This window comes from Choloepus didactylus, chromosome 8, assembly GCF_015220235.1.
Source record: "Choloepus didactylus isolate mChoDid1 chromosome 8, mChoDid1.pri, whole genome shotgun sequence".
Taxonomy (NCBI): Eukaryota; Metazoa; Chordata; class Mammalia; order Pilosa; family Megalonychidae; genus Choloepus; species Choloepus didactylus.
Window position 1 is genome coordinate 31005064 of NC_051314.1, and position 17226 is coordinate 31022289.

A 17226-nucleotide genomic window follows, 5' to 3' on the forward strand; every position below is an offset into this window, starting at 1 on the left:
TGCTATATTAAGTTGAATCATATTAAATTAATAGTTGATATTTTCAAAATACTGTGCAGAAAAACTCAGGGTCTTTATGGAACATACTCAGTAAAAATCTAAAAATAATTTTTCAGATTTGCTATTAATGATACTTGACATAAGCCTGTAAGAGTTCTAGAGCTTACAAAGGTGAATGAGTTAAGATTGCTCACTGCTGTTACAGAGACTAATATTCAAAAGTCGTACGTGACTTGTCACCACTTGCATGGATTGGTGAAAATACAAAAGGCACACTGGCTTGTAGTGCATTCTTTCAACAGTTTGTTTCCACCTTTATTAACAAACATTAAAGTGGAGGATCTGGAGTAAGTCACCTGGTTTGGAATTTTGGGTGACCCTTGTCATGTCACATTTCCTGCGTGCCACAGCCTCATCTGTAAAAGAGGGATATCAATCACACTTTGTAAGGTTGTTTTGTTTTCTCGCTAATACACTTAGAACAGGGCTTAGCACATGGTAAGAGCTAAGTCACGTCAACTATTATAATATTCAAATTTACAAACTGAACACTAGTCTCCTTGTTTTCTAAAGGTAAACTGCTTAAAAATCTTCTAGTTAAAACTGCTGGTATATTACATATTTCCTTTGAAGGACCAGAGAGGACTGATAGGCTCCTAATGCACAGCAGTAAGAGTCCACATCTCTACACATTATGCACATTAAATAACAAAAACTCACTTTACAAGGCCAAACAGTACAAACATCAGATTTTAAGAATCTTCAATAGTGAGCCTTATCTTTTTGCAGACGGTTACTAGGATGACATTCGAATGAGGACGATCTTAGCCTAATATTAAAAGCATTTTCGAAAAATGGCGGGAATACATGCGGTTTTTAAACAAAAAAAGTGGTTTGAAAAGTTAAAAAGCCATGACCCCGACGTGATTCGAACACGCAGCCTTCTGATCTGGAGTCAGACGCGCTACCGTTGCGCCACGAGGTCCTGCTGGGCTGTGGCTCGCGCGGTTTCTTAGGACTCCGATAACATGGCATCCCTTCCGAATACGAAGCATTTTTTATTTTACTCTCCCTCTCCACCCAGGCTAGGCAGTAGCTGGTAACCGACTTTTTCTAGCGTCTAAACTTTTCTGACAGCTAGCCCTCTACCTAGGTTGAGACGTGACCCGCGGAGGCCGGAGAAAAGGGTTTTCCGTATAGTCAGGTCCCCACAGTCAAAGGAAAACCGGCCCTTCCTCCTTTTTAGCAAGCTATTTCCGCTCTTACCCACCGGTCCCGCCCCACTAGGGGCGGGTTTTTCTCCTTCTCTGTTCCCCTCCCCTCATTGGTACTTGGTGCGGTGGTGCGACCCTGAGGAATATGGCGGGGCGTCACTGCGTATGCGTAGGTCTTTGCCAAATGGCGGTGAAGGCAACCCTAGTGGCACTTCAGAGCGTTTTCTTCTTCTCTTCCCTCTTTTTCTGCCAATTGTATAAAGCGTTTCCTCTCCGGGGAAGCTTACATTTCACTGGGCATCGTGCTTAAAAGTAACCTTTTTGATAAAATGTGAACTTACAAAATGTACCGTGCAGCATATTGTATTTGATCGAGATGGGCAGGTCAATTACCTGAAAAGTGTAATGAGTTGCTAAAACAGACCTTCCTCCCCGTCGGGGAATTGAACCCCGGTCTCCCGCGTGACAGGCGGGGATACTAACCACTATACTAACGAGGAGCTGTTAGTTGAGAGGTCTCCAAATTCTCCTTCAAAGCAACGAATGGTTCCGTGTTGGTTTTCTCATTTGCTTGTTTCTGAAGAGACCGGGACACTTGGAAAGCTGCTCCAGAGCTCGTCCTCTCTGAGCGCCTCGGACTCAGTACTGGTGGATGGAAACCTTTGGTTTAGAGCGAATGAAAAACATAGCTCCCAGTTTTAGTGGAGCTGAATTATGTGAACATAGTTTCCCGGGACTCTATACTTCTCAGACGATTTAGGTTTCTGGGTCGAGGTCTTTTTGTTTGTTTTAATTGTGAAGAAGGGTATGTAAGGTGAAGTAGAGCTCTGCCCTCTCAAATTCATATTTTCATTGCGAAGATGAAGTTCAAAGATATCATATGGTTGCCAGATGTCTGGGACGGTCAGGGTTGTTCATAGTTTGGAGCCTCTTCAAAAATTTTTTAAAGCTTTCTAAGACTGAAAGGGCTCACGCGTTGACCAACTGCTGTCAAATGAAATTTTATCAATTAACTTTTCCTGTATTTCCATCTTGAGGCACCCAAGGGTTTACTTGAAAAGGACAGAAATAAATCGTACACGGTTAATAACAATATATTTAAATAATTCAAAGCAAGGATGTGCCATTGATTAAAAAATAGGGTTAGGAAAGTGCTCTAATAGAATAAACTGTGTTTCTTTATAAAAAGAATCAAGCCTCTTCTCTGAGCTCCAGGAGGGCCTCCTACACAAACTTTTGACATTGTTTCTAAATAAGCATATTCACCGAGTCACAGATAAACTGACATGCTTGAAATGGTTGTTATAGAAGGTAAACATAGGTGTCTTAAGGAATCTATTGCTTGTAGTGTACAATGAATTGATATCTTTTCATAAACTGTAGATTGTGTTTTCAATCTAAAGAAAGGGACAATTTGTTTAATGTGACTATTTGGCATTATTTTTCCACTCTTAAATACACCAAAAGCCACAGAAACCTCAGTGACTTGGGACTTCAGTCCACTTCTGACCCTCCAGTAACTGTTGGGAGGTCAAGAGGGCACTGTGATAACTCTGATGGTGTCCTGTTCCTAGTCTCAACTAGTGGAACTGCAGAGCACCTGGAACTCAAGTCTCCTGAATTACCTGTTTGCCCCCACCCTGTTCCACACTGTGGGAAAGGCTTCAGCTTTGTCCCTTCAGAAGAGACAACTTCCTCTCCGTCTAAGCTCTGGTAAAGCTGTGTGGGTTCGTACACAGATGTTGATACTGTGCGTCTGTTTTTTTCCTCCCTGGGGGAATCTAAGAAGACGCCTAGTCAGCAGAGATCCGGGAGCAGGGAACTCATCACCTGCTATTCATCTTCCTAAAAAGGAAAGGAACAGAGAGGAGAATTAACTTGAACCAGGTAAGGGAACTCAGAGGTTCCTGCTGTCAGCATTAGGTGAAAGTAAACTTTAAAATCTGCCTGGCGTTACAGAGGGCACAGAACTCACTTTGAAGGTAAAAAGCATGGTGACAGTTGATGTTAGTGAGAATTTCAGATCTTGCTTTGCTTAAAAAATTATAACTTTGTATAGATTATCACCATATAGAAAACGATTCACTTTCATTTCATCTTCTCAACAACCCTGTGAGGTTGATAGGGAAAATGTATTTATCCCTATTTTACAAGTGGATAAAGAGAATTTTGTCCAGGATCCCACAGGTAGGAAGTGGTGAGGGGCCAAGAATTGCTCAAGTCTTGCCTACAAATCCTGTGCAATTTTCACCTCTCTGCACACTGTTCCACATCATATATACTAACAAGTGAAAATACGCTGTGGAGAGATAAACTTTCTAACTAATATCACAACATATGTGTCATGCTTGTTCCTGTAATAATATTTACTAATCTCTAATTATTTGGCAGGCACTGTAGTTATTCATCTACTTATTGAACCTACAGTATACCAGACATTGTTTTGGATGCACAGGGAGGTATCCTGTTCTTATAGATCTTACATGCTAGCAGAAGGAAAACAGAAAAACAATGAATATATAGGATATAAATTATAGCATATGTTAGAAGGCAATAAGCGTGGAAATGGGGAAAAAAAAAGAAGGCAAAGTAAGGAGGTTTGGAGGCAGCAAGTAGAAGGTAGGCTTATTAAGAAAGTAACATTTGAGCAGACTTGAAGGAAGTAAGGCATGTAGTCATGTAGTTTTCTGGGAGGCCAGTGGGGCCTTAAGGTAATTTTAAAGTCTTTGGCTTTTATTCTGAGGAAAATGGAGAGCCACTACAGGGTTTTGAACAGAAAAGTTATATGATTTATGATTTAAAGAGTCTTTTGCTACTGGGTTGGGAATAGACCATAAGGCATTTAAGAGGAGAAGCAGGGAGACCAATGTGGTCAAATCCAGTAATCCAGGTGAGAGATGACGGTGGTTCAGGCTAGAAAGGTAGTGGTGAAGAAGGTGAGAGGTGCTGGATGTATTTTGAATGTAGAGCTAACACGTGTCCTGGTTGAATGTGAGGTAGGTGAGAAAAAGAGGAATCAAAGATTCTTCCAAAATTTTTTTGACCTGAGCAGCTGGAAGGATGGAGTTACCATCAGCTGATGTGGGGAAGAATAATCACAACTCCAGAGGGCACCATTCATATTGATAGTCCATGTGAATGGCTGTGCACTGCACAACTGGGGAGGAGGTGGGGCACTATTTACTTAGACTGCTCTGTGGATGGCACTCCTTGGAGTTGTGCGGAATGGCAACACTGCATGTGGAGCAGTGTTTTGGGAGGGAAGATCAGCTTTTCCGTTTTGGACGTGTGAAGTTTGAGACATTGAGTAAGCAGTTGGTTATAATTGTTGCATACAATTGTGTGGGGAAAGCACTGTGCTGGTTCTGTGGATCTAGTCTAGAACTGACCCTGTTCTGGAGGAACTTTCATTTTAGTGGCGACACATAACATTAATAATTGAAGAAAAACACAAAAAGTGTAAAATTACACTGTGATAGTTACTAAGATGTGTAATGTGCTAAGAAAGCCTGTGGAGGGCAGGGGAGGATATAACCTTAAAACCTAGTCAGGGAATGGTTTCTTGAAGAAGTGATCTCAACAATGGAAAGGAGGTAACCATATCAAAAAGGGATTGGCTTTTATAAGGGGGTTTGTTTGGCTTCAAATTTACAGTCCTAAGGCCATAAAAGTGTCCAAACTAAGGCATCAACAAGAGGATGCTTTCAGTGAAGAATGGCCAGTGGCGTCCGGAACACCTCTGTCAGCTGGGAAGGCACGTAGCTGGCGTTTGCTGGTCCTTTGCTTCTGGTTTGCATCGCTTTCAGTTTCTGATTTCAGTGGCTTTCTCTCTAAGCATCTGGGAGTCCTCTCTTAGCTTCTCCAGGGCAGACTCGGCTTCATCTCTTAGCTTAGCATCTCCAAACATCCTTCTGTCCGCATCTCCAAGCAGCTCTAAGCATCTCTGTTGGCTCCCAAGTGTCTCTTAAAGGACTCCAGTGATCTAAGATGCACGCTGAATGGGTGGGGCCAAACCTCCATGGAATTATCTAATCAAAATGTCTCACAGTTGGGTGAGTCACATCTCCATGGAAACAACCTAATCCAAAGATTAATAAGTCTGCCCCCACAAGATTACATTAAAGAACATGGCTTTTGAGGGGGACATAATATATCCAAACTGGCACATCACTCTATTATTAACTCCTAGTAATAGTGATATATACTTGTTCTAGTTCATAAAAGAACTTGCATAGATTTGTACTGTTAATCACAGTCATTGTCCACCACAGAGTTCACTGTGTTATACAGTCCCATGTTTTAACCTCTAGCTTTCCTTCTAGTGACATACATGACTCTAAACTTCCCCTTTCAACCACAATCACACACAGAATTCATGCTGTTAATTACACTCACCATAATGTACTACCATCACCTCTATATCCATTTCCAAACATTTAAATTTAGCCTAGTTAAAAATTCTGCACACATTAAGCATCTGCTTCCCATTCTCTCACCTCATTCTATCTCCTGGTAACCTGTATTCTAGATTTTATGTCTATGAGTTTACATATTATAATTAGTTCATATTATTCATTATTCCATTGTATGTATATACCACATTTTGTTTACCCATTCATTGTTTGATGGACACTTGGATTGTTTCCATCTTTTGGCAACTGTGAATAATGCCACTATGAATATTGGTGTGCAAATATCTGTTTGAGTCCCTGCTTTAGGTTCTTCTGGGTATATACCTAGGAGCAGGATTGCCGGCTCATATGGCAGCTCTATACTTAGCTTCCTTAGGAACTGCCAAACCATCTTCTATAGTGGCTGCACCATTTTAGATTCCCAGCAGCAGTGAATAAGTGTTCCTATTTCTTCAACACTTGCAGTTTTCTGTTTGTTTAATAGCAGCCATTCTAGTAGGTGTGAAATGATATGTCATTGTAGTTTTGATTTGCATTTCCCTAATGGCTAGTGAAGTTGAGCATCTTTTCATGTGCTTTTTAGCATCTTTGGGAAAATGTTTTTTGCTCATTTTTAAATTGCATTGTCTGTCTTTTTATTATTGAGTTGTACAGTTTCTTTATATATTCTGGATATCAAACCCTTATCAGATATGTGTTTTCCCAAAATTTTCTCCCATTGAGTCTCCTGCCTTTTTACCTTTTGGCAAAGTCCTTTGAAGCACAGACGTGTTCAGTGTTGAGGAAGTCCCAGTCATCTATTTTTCTTTTGTTGCTTGTGCTTTGGGTGTAAGGTCTAAGAAAACACTGCCTATCACTAGGTCTTGAAGTTGACCTACATTTTTTTTCTAGGAGTTTTATTTTACTGGCTCTTATATCTAGTCTTTGATCCATTTGTGTTAATTTTTGTACACGGTGTGAGATAGGGGTCTTCTTTCATTTTTTTGCATACAGATATTGAGTTCTCCCAGCACATTTATTGAAGAGACTGTTCTTTCCCAGTTGAGTTGACTTGGAAGCCCTGTCAAAAATCAGTTGTCCATATATCTAAGGGTCTATTTCTGAATTCTCAATTAGATTCCATTGATCAATATGTCTATCTTTATGCCAGTACCATGCTGTTTTGACCACTGTAGCTTTATAATATGCTTCAAAGTCAGGAAGCATGAGTCCTCCAACTTCATTCTTCTTTTTCAAGATGTTTTTGTCTGTTCAAGGCCCCTTTCCCTTCCAAATAAATTTGATAATTGGCTTTTCCATTTCTGCAAACTAGGCTGTTGGAATTTTGATTGGTATTGCACTGAATCTGTAGCTCAATTTGGGTAAAAGCGATATTTAGTTTTCCAGTCCATGAGCACAGAATGCCCTTCTGTTTATTTAGGTCTTCTTTGATTTCTTTTAGCAATGCTTTGTAGTTTTCTGAATATAGGTTCTTTACATGCTTGGTTAAATTTATTCCTAGATTTTTAATTTTTTTAGTAGTTATTGTAAATGAAATTTTTTCTTGATTTTTAACTTGGATAGCTCATTACTAGTATATAGAAATACTACTGATTTGTTGCTGTTGTAGCCTACCACTTTGCTGAGCTAATTTATTAGCTCAAGTAGCTTTGTTGTAGACTTTTTGGGGCTTTCTAAATATAGGATCATGTCTGCATATAGTAAAAGTTTTACTTTTTCCTTTCCAATTTGGTGCCTTTTGTTTCTTTTTCTTGCCAAATTGCTCCAGCTAGAACTTCTAGCACAATGTTGAATAACAGTGTGACAGTGGGCATCCCTGTCTTGTTCTAGATCTTAGAGGGAAAGCTTTCAGTATCTCACTTTTGAGAATAATGTTAGCTGTGAGTTTTTAATATATGCCCTTTATCATGTTGAGGAAGTTTCCTTTGATTCTTTCTTTCTGAAGTGCTTTTATCAAGACAGGATGCTGGATTTTGTCAAATGCCTTCTCTGTGTCAGTCGAGATGATCATGTGGTTTTTCCCTCTTGATTTGTTAATGTGGTGTATTACTTTAATTGATTGTCTTATGTTGAGTCACCCTTGCACACCTGGAATAAAATCCACTTGGTCATGGTGTATAATTCTTTTAATGTGCTATTGGATTCAATTTGCAAGTATTCTGTTGAGGATTAATGCATCTATATTCATTAGAGAAAATGGTCTACAATTTTATTTTCTTGTAGTATCTTTATCAGGCTTTAGTATTAGGGTAATGTTGGCCTCATAGAATGAGTTAGGTGGTATTTCTTCCTCTTCAGTTTTTTGGAAGAGTTTGTGCAGGATTGGTATTAACTCTTCTTGGAATGATTGGTAAAATTTACCTGTGAAGCCATCTGGTCCTGGACTTTTCTTTGTTGGGAGATGGGGTATAGGATTTTGTGTGGCCATATGTCTCCATTTCTCTTAGGTCAATACTTAGGAGTGGGATTGCTGGGTCTTATGGTAATGTATGTTAACCTTTATAAGAAACTGCTGAACTGTTTTCCTAAGTGGCTGTACCATTTGGCTTTCCCACCAACAATATATGAGAGTTCTTGTTTTTCCACTTCTTTGCTAGCACTTGGTATTGTAAGTTTTCAAAATTTGAGTCATCCTAATAGGTGTATAGTGGTATCTCATTGTGTTTTTAATTTGTTTTTCCCTAATGATTAATGATCTTGAACATTTTTTCCATGGACTTATATAAGCATCCAAATCTTTTGCCCATTAAAAATTTTTAAAAAAATTATTATTGAATTCTGGAAGTTCTTTATACATTGTGTTACTAGTTTTTAAATCAGATATGTGTTTTGCAAATATTTTTTCCCAAGCTGTGTCTTGTCTTTCTAATTTCTTTAAGTAGTTTTGTTTTTATCCTAAAAGCAATGGGAAGCTATTAAGAAGTTTAAAGTACAGCATATATGACCTAGTTTTACTTTCTTGTTTCTTCCTTTTCTTGTCTTTATTATTCTAACTTCCTCAAACAAACCTTTGAACATAATGTAAACAATAACTTGTGCCAGCTCACTATTCACCTTTTCCTCTTCTCTTCCCTCCTCCTCCATGATTAGAGAAGAGTCTGAATTTCCCATGGATAGTTTTTGGGTTCTATAATCATTTCATCCACAGAAGCATTATTTGCATCTATTGAATCTAAAATTTCCCATGCAAATACAAGAACTAGCTCTCAATAAATATTAAAATTAAAGAAGGAATTAAAAAAAATTTTTATTAGAAAAGTTTTAGGTTTACAGAAAATCATGTAAAAAAATACAGAGTTCAAGAGGGAATGTTTTTGATTTGGTCCTGATAGACAGGCCTAGGTGGATTAATGTTTATTAAGGAAAAAACTATTGGGGATGCTCAGACTTCACTCTTTCCCAGCCTAATTTTTTAAACAATAATCCAAAGTTAAACCCCCTCCGGTTCCATCAACACTTCACTCATTTCTTTTCCCTCTCGTTAAAAAAATAAATCTTTATTGATTTATCCTTCATGACAGGCAAGTAGCTACGCATTGGAGACAAAAACATCTGCCCTCAAGGAACTTGTTTCATGGGAGAGTTGGAACCTTTAATTGATAATTATAGTACAATTTGTTCACTATAGTGGAGTCATGGTTAACACTTATTGAGTGCCTACTATGTGTTGGGTACTGTTTTAAATTCTTTATATATATTAACCCATTTAATCCTTAACACAACCCATGAGTTTGCTACAATAATTTTCTCCCTTTTACAGATGAGAAGAATGAGGCACAGGAAGGTTCAGGTCATTCAGGTATAATGTGATGGAAGTATGTGCAAAGTACTAGGGGATTTCAGAGAAGGAAGGCCTAACTCTGCCTGGGGTGGAGTGAGCAAAAATCTGCTTTTCAGCTAGATCTGAAGAATTTTGAAAAAGAAGGGGAAATGCTTTCCAGCAGAGCTTATGAAAGAGTACATGGGGATTTGGGAAATAGCTAGTAGAGGAGCTGCTGTTTAGGGGACTAGGGTTGCAGGAGGCGGGAAATGTTTTCACTTTTCATTATAATGCACAGTTGGTGATAATTAAAAATTTGAAGAGCTGGCAGGAAAACTTTTCAACCCTTTCAATCCTTTTCAACCTTTTCATTACACAGATGAGGAAACTGAGGCTAAGAGAGTTCCAGTGATTTACCTAAATTCTCAACCAAAAACATAACTATTCTTCCCTTTATGTGTTGTATTGTAGGAGAATCTGCAGGCTCAGAGATTAGGTGTCTGTTGGAGGCTCCCAGGGCATCAGATCTTGGTGTCACATTCCCTGTGGCCATCTGCTCCCAGCTGGTTTAGGCCTTCCTTTCCTTTGAGGAACTGGCTGTTGGCCCCAAGCCCTCAGGCCAGTGACCTCCCTGTTCCTAACTTTTTTCTAGTCTTACTGACTAGCTTGCTGACCTGCTCTATGCTGATCTATCTGGCCTTAAGGCAAGCATTGGCTTTTGACCTTTTGGGGCTCCCCTGATCCTTTGCTGTCTGTACTCAGGCTGCTGGAAAGGACAAACTAATTTTGCTTTTTGGGGTGGGATAAAGTGGTGTCCCCCCCCCCCACCTTTATTTTTTTCCTCCTTTTGGTCTTTGCTTCCTCTTCTAACTGTAGGGTAATAGAAAAATTCCTGCTTCAAATGCATGACCAGGGCTGGCATGCAAGTTGTTGCTGGTTATAGAACTTTTGAAATTTCTTATTCCCTTACCTGTGATTAACTCATGTGATTAGCAAGGTTTTGTTATCAAAATTTATTGATAAAAATAATGAAGTTGATGATATAGTAAATGATAAGAAAAGTAGCACAAAATAGCATTAGAGTCCTATTTTTCTTTGCATTTATAAATATTTTTAAAGTTTGGAAGGAAATATGTGAAAATATTGAAAATAGTTATTATATATCTTTTTTTGTTTTGTGTATTTTCTAAATTTTCTACAAGGTGCATATAAGAAAAACTATATATATATTTTAAGTGACTAATAGTTAAAGCAAATCGCTCAAATGCACACCTGTGATTATCCTTCTTGGCTCTGTGGTGACTAATCTATTTTACTCTGGTTTTCCTTGTTGGTGGAAGATTTCATTATTTCGCAGTTTATGTTGGTTGTTTATTTTTAGTTTCTTAGAGCAGGAGTGGCAGCCGGCGAGCCGAAGCAAACTTTACTCAAGTGAAAAGAGCGTGTAGCCTTTTCTCGTTTTCCCTTTGTCTTCACGGCCCGGGTGTTCCGGGTCTTTTGTTGTCGTCCATACGGACTTTGATACGAGATTTAAAGAAAAACAAGCGCTGGCTGTCCTCGCGCCCTCTTGTGTCCCAGCGAGGTATAACCAGACAAAGCTAACAAAGACCAGCGAGCCGTTTTCTGAAAGCGCTCGGATGATGACCGAAGACAATGTCTGGAATTTTAGAGGAAGGAATCACACACCAACAAGCACGGCAGGTTTAGTCTTTGGAACTTAATCAGATCCTCTCAGTATGGATGTTCACTTTTTCAAAATTAAAATTATCATCTGGGCTACAAGAATTTTTAAAAAATTTATGAGTAAATTCTCAAAGCATTTGGCACAGCTTTCTGTATTCTAAAACTAAGAAATCCTAGTTTTGTTCCAAAATTGCATATAAATTAACTATTTACATTAATTGCGAATGGTTGATTTATATTAATTGCAAATGAGTTAGAATTTAGCAAGGTAAAAGAAGTCTGTCTTTAGGCTTTAGTCTGACTGGCTGATAATGACTTCTGTTACTTTGAGCCCTAGTTTCCTTATCAATGTAATGAGAGTTGATACTGATGATCTCTTTTGTCTATGATTTACTTCTTTCTATTGCGTATTTCATCACCCTATGTGTTTTTTTTTAAATTATAGTTCCACTGGGAAAAAAACCCAGTGTGGACAAAAAATATTCTTGATTTAAATGTTTAAGGATTGGTAGGAGGTCAGGCATTACACTTTTATTTAAATAGGCGGTTCATGAACAGAGTGAAAAATTTAAAAAGTACAAAAGAGTATACAGAGGAAAGCCTCTCTCTTCCATCTGTGACTCACAGCCACAGTTCCCCACCCAGAGGCAACTGTGTCCTGTTTCTTGAGTGTCCTTCCAGAGATAGTCCATGTAAATTCAGGCATTTACAAATGTATTCTTTTTTCTTTAACAAAAATTATAGCATACCATATACATTCCTCTATACCTTGCTTTTTTCATTAATTTTTAGCGATCGCATGGCACACGGGTATCTGTATGTGGATATAGATATGTACATGTGCACACACACAGACATACAAGCATATGTATTTCCTGGAAGGTGGAATTTGTTGTGTCAAATGTATGTTAGTTAAAATGATTTCAGCATCAAATAACAGAAAACCCTGTTGTGAGTGACTTAAGCTATTTCAAAGTTGCTTCAGCTGCTCAACAAGGCTATAAAGGGCTCTGAGTCCTTTTTGTCTCTTTTCTCTGCTACCTTTAGCAAATTGACGTTTCTTTTTCATGATTGACACTTAATTGCCAAGACAGCTGCTGCAGCTCCAGGCATTACAGCCAATTTCAAGGCTGAAGGATGAGGGAAGAGGAGACTCCAGCAAACTCTTCTTTTGAATTTGTCCCCTTTAACATGGAGGCCAAAAGCCTTCCCAGAAGTGCTCTGGTAGATTTTCTAAATGTTTTATTAGTCAGTATTGGTAATGAGGTGGCTTGGGAAGTGACTTTCTGGCAAAGGGGAATGAGTACTGATCCCAGTACTAGATTTTGGTAACCCAGTATACCGTGAAGCTTTTAAAATTATACTAACTGAAATTTGTTAGTAAAATACTGTTTTTCCTTAATTTAACAATGTGGTTTTAATTATTTACTGCATTAAAATTTCAAACCAAACAAAGGTACACATGTTTTGAAAGTACACCCCTTCTCTATTTCAGATCTTTCCAAAGTATACTATTATTGATTTAATTCCAGTTTTCTTCATTATTTGAGAGGTTGAGCATCTTTTCATGCTTGTCATTCATATTTTCTCAGAGCTGGTTTGGGTCCTGATTTTCTCCCAGAGTTTCCTGATAGAGTCATTTTAGAATGGAAGGTCATCATCGTTCACAACAGCAGCTGAGACAATGGTGACAACATTATCTCAGAATTTTTGGGGGTAACCATATTTCCCAGTTTGCACCTGTTGTCCAATGTATTTTATTAATAGCTCTCAGTCATTCAATCTCAAAACTGTCACAATTTGGAAGAAAAATTATATGGCTCAGCTATTATTTAAAATACACATCAAAATACCACTGTTTCCATTGTGCTTCAAAATTGCAGTCTGAGCAGGATTGTAATGAAGGTTTGGGTTTTGTCTGCTTCCTTCGCTCTTGCACCCCCAGAGCCTAGAACAGGGCCTATCATGCAGTAGGTGCTTAACAAGTATGAATGAATGAATGAATGAATGAACAAATTAACTGCTTGAGGCTGGGCACATTGCCACTTGAACAACTGGATTCTGTTAACAGGAAATAAGGAGGCATGATTTTGAGGTACACAACTAATGGTGCCTGCCAAAACATGCATTTTAGATTTTGATAGATATTGTCAAATTGTTCTCTACGGGGGTTGAGTCAATTTACACTCCCACCAGCAATAAGTGGGAGCATCTGTTTCTTTAACCTGTATCCATATGGTGTTATCAAAATTTTTATCTGTGCCAATCTGGTAGTTTTACTTTAAATTTCTCTTCTTATGTAGAAATGAATTTTTATTTCATTTAAACATATTTTCATATGTTTAAAAGCCATTTACAATTGCTTTTCTGAGAACTGACCAGATCCTTTGCCCATTATCTATAAGTTGTTGACCTTTTGTTTATTTGTAGGAATGCAGATAGTTGTTCCCAGTTTTTCATGTTTTTTGAGTTTATGTATGGTACTATTACTAAGTGGATTTAAAAAATTTTTTTTAATATGTTTATATTTAGTTTCTTTCCTTTTATAGCATGCATGTTCTGTACCAAGCTTAGAAAGGTTGTTCCTATTCTCATATTATCAAATAATTCTTCCTTAATTTCTACTCATTTTCAGGTTTTCAATTTTTCATACATAAATCTTTGATCCATCTGGAATTTATTTTGGTATAAGGTATGAGGTATGAATCCAATCTAATATTGTTTATTAAATAGTCCATCTTTTTCCCACTGATGGAAACTCTAAAGAGTTCCTGATTTTCAGAGGCTCTATTTCCTATAACCAGTGATTTTTAACTCTAGTAAGTTCTAAGGGAAGGAATTCAAGAGTAAAGTCAACTCAGGGTGAAAATTTAATCTGTAGTTTCATGTCTCACACTTCTTAATTTTATAATAATAATACCTTTTGTGGAGCATTTGTGTGTTAAGTATAATATACACACAAGATTTTATAAAGCATACATATAGAGTTTAAAGAAAAATGGCAAAATGAACACTTGCATATGTGTGTGCCAGTCTGGATATATTATGTCCCCCAGAAAAGCCATATTCTTTAATGCAATCTTGTGGGGACAGACTGATTAGGGTAGAATTATTTCCATGGAGGTGTGGACCCTGCCTATTCCTGGTGGGTCTTGATTAATTCACTGGACTACTTAAGAGAGCTCCAGGGCCGACGTTGGTGCTCACTCTTGGAGACCCTTGGAGATGCAGACAGAGGATGTTTGGAGATGTAAGCTAAGAGGTAAAGTCCAGAGTTTGCCCCAGAGAAGCTAAAAGAGGACCCCCAGATGCTTAGAGAGTAATGTCCTGGGAGAAAGAAGCAAAGATGCACAGGAACTGAGAGAGAGGAGCTGAAACACAACCCGGGATCAGCAGACGCCAGCCATGTGCCTTCCCAGCTGACAGAGGTGTTCTGGATGCCATCAACCTTTCTCCAGTGAAAGTATCCTCTTGTTGATGCCTTAGTTTGGACACTTTTATGGCCTTTGGACTGTAACTTTGTAACCAAATAACCTCCCTTAGCCAATCCATTTCTGGTATTTTGCATTATGGCAGCATTAGCAAACTGGAACGTTACTCAGGTTAGCTAGAAAAAAATTGCCAGTAACTTGAAAATTCCCCTGTATGCTCTACTTCAATTGTACCCTCCTCCCTCCACCTCAAGAGATAACCACTATCCTGATATTTTGATAATTATTCCTTTCTTTGCTTTATACTTTTTTTCATGTATTTTATTTTGAAATAAATTCAAAGTTATAGGAACAGTTGCAAAAACAATACTAACCCCTTACAAAGAATTCCATCATACCCTGATTCCCCTCCCCCGATAGCTCAATCCACCAATCTTAACATGCTGTCACATCGCTATTTCTTTCTCTCCCTCCCTATCTATCATCCATCATCTATTGCTCTGTCTTCTGAACATATGAGAGCTAGCTGCACACATCCTTGAACATACACTATAATTCACATATACACTTCCCATGAACAAGAACATTCTTTTACGCAATCCCATTAAGCGCAGCTAAGAAGTACAAGAGGTTCAACAATGATACAAAGCTTACATTCTATATTTCCTTTACCTTATGTCTCAACTGTGTCCCTTTGAGCCACCTGTACTCTATCCTCCAGTCCCATCCAAGTTCATCCTTGGCATTCAATCATCATCTATTTAGACTGTCTTTTTTTTTTTTTTTAGTTGTGGGAATATATATACAGCCTAAGTCTTCCCATTCCACCCCCTCCCTAGCCTTCCATTAGTGGGATTAATCACCTTTAGAATGTTGTAATGCTCTTTCCCACCATCCATTACTAGAAATTTCCCTTCACCTCAAATGGCAACTCCACCCTCATTTCTTAACTCCTCATTGCCCCTTCCCCCATTTCTCTTAACCCAAACTCTGCATTTCATCTCTATGGTTATATTCTCTGATAGTTTCTTTGTGTTTGCTGTGGGTGCTTTATACTTTTTTCACTTATATGTATCCTTAAAAAGTATGTTGCTTAGTTTTGACAACTGAGTGGCAAGTACAGCCATTAGTGGCAGGCTCTCAGAAGATAAGCTGAACAGATCTCTGGGTCAAGTTTAGCTTCAGCATCCCTGAGAGCCCTCCTGGGAGGTCAGCATAGTCAGAAGTGAGTCCTGGGAAACACGGGATATACCGCAGTTGGGGCATCTGGCAGGGCTGCAGCATGGGTCAGGTGATGGACATCTGCAGAAGGACAGTTAGGGAATGGGCTGCTCTTTACCTCTTGTTTTCACACTTTCAATGGCCTCTCTCTTACTCTTGAGAGGAAATCAAAGCAGACTCCTTATGTGGGGTGAAATGAATTTCCTCAGCTGATCCAGACAGTAGGCCATGATGGGGTGTATTAGTATTAGTTTTTCTACTGGTGTATAAAAAATTTCACAAATATTGCAGCTAAAAACAACACAAGTTCATTAATTCACAGTTTCATTGGGTCAGGAATCTGACACATTTTAGCTGGCTCCTCTGCTTAGTCTCATAAGACTGAAACCACAATGTTGGCTGGCTGTGTGCTTATCTGGAGGCTCAACTCAGGAAAGATCCATTTCCAGGCTCCTTCAGGTTCTTAGCAGAATTCATTTCCTTGCTGTTGCAGGACTGAAGCCTCCATTGTATTGCTGGCTGTCAGCTGGGAACTGTTCTTAGCTCCCAGAGGCTGCTCTCAGTTTCTAGCTCTGTGGCTAGGAAACCCTCCCTTGTTTTGAATCCCTCCTGCTTTGAATCTCTCTTTCTCTTCTGCTTTTAGCCAGAGAAAACTCTCTGTTTTTAAAGGGCTCGTGTGATTAGGTTAGGCCCACCTGGATAATCTATTTTAAAATCACCTGATCAGTGACTTTAGTTAATCTGCAAAATCTCTTTTGCCATGTAAAGGTAAAATAGTCATGGGGGTAATGTTAGGGGTTGGAGATGATAGGGGCCATCTTAGAATTTTGCCTACCACAGTGGGGAAAGCAGTAACTTCATCTATCTGTACATAGTCAAGGCAGGCTAAGCACAGATAAAATCACATCTCTTCTGTCCTGTATTGCTTCTTTACTGCACCTCATTTTTATCTCTTTCCTCTTCCTTGCTTTACTCTTTTAATTTCAGTGGAGCCAGTGCTCTTGAACTTCTTGGGGGGGGGGGGGTTGGTCCATGGGAATTACATTTTTTGTGTCTAAAAATGTTTTGGTTTTATGTTCATACATGATTGATAACTTGGCTGAGAATATAATTCTAGATTGGAAATTATTTGCCCTTAGAATTTTGAAGGCATTGTTCTGAATTGTGCTGTTGTCAGCTTTGTATCACCATTATCCCTGCATTAAAGAGGAGAAACTAGTGACTACATGTCCCACAATCCCCTTCCCCATGTGATTCCAGGCAAGAGTCTGCCAATGAGATGCACTTGAGTAAGATGGAAGGCAAAAGAGAAGAAGAAACCATTATTCAGAGATAATTGTAGGCAGACACATGGGCTGAAGGCAACCTCTTGAGAGTTTCCTGTTAGGTGCTGCCAGCTGCTGGGATTGAAGGTCGTGGCTCTCCTTAGACTGCTGAGATTTTCTGTGGCTTGTGCCGGTTTGGATAGTTTATGCTCCCCACAAAAGCCATGTTCTTTTAATCTA

At 38.7% G+C, this 17226-nt stretch overlaps 1 long non-coding RNA gene and 2 other non-coding genes across 3 annotated transcripts; 1 reads left to right on the top strand and 2 right to left on the bottom strand.

The window, feature by feature from the left end:
• Nucleotides 1-913: 913 nt before the first annotated feature.
• TRNAW-CCA lies at nt 914-985 on the bottom strand. Its single transcript has one exon. It is a non-coding gene; the product is annotated as a tRNA-Trp (tRNA).
• Nucleotides 986-1642: 657 nt separating this feature from the next.
• On the bottom strand, nt 1643-1714 carry TRNAD-GUC. The gene has a single exon. It is a non-coding gene; the product is annotated as a tRNA-Asp (tRNA).
• Nucleotides 1715-1798: 84 nt separating this feature from the next.
• LOC119542092 lies at nt 1799-9401 on the top strand. Its single transcript, XR_005218418.1, has 3 exons — nt 1799-1862; nt 3001-3101; nt 9387-9401. It is a non-coding gene; the product is annotated as an uncharacterized LOC119542092 (long non-coding RNA).
• Nucleotides 9402-17226: the final 7825 nt, after the last annotated feature.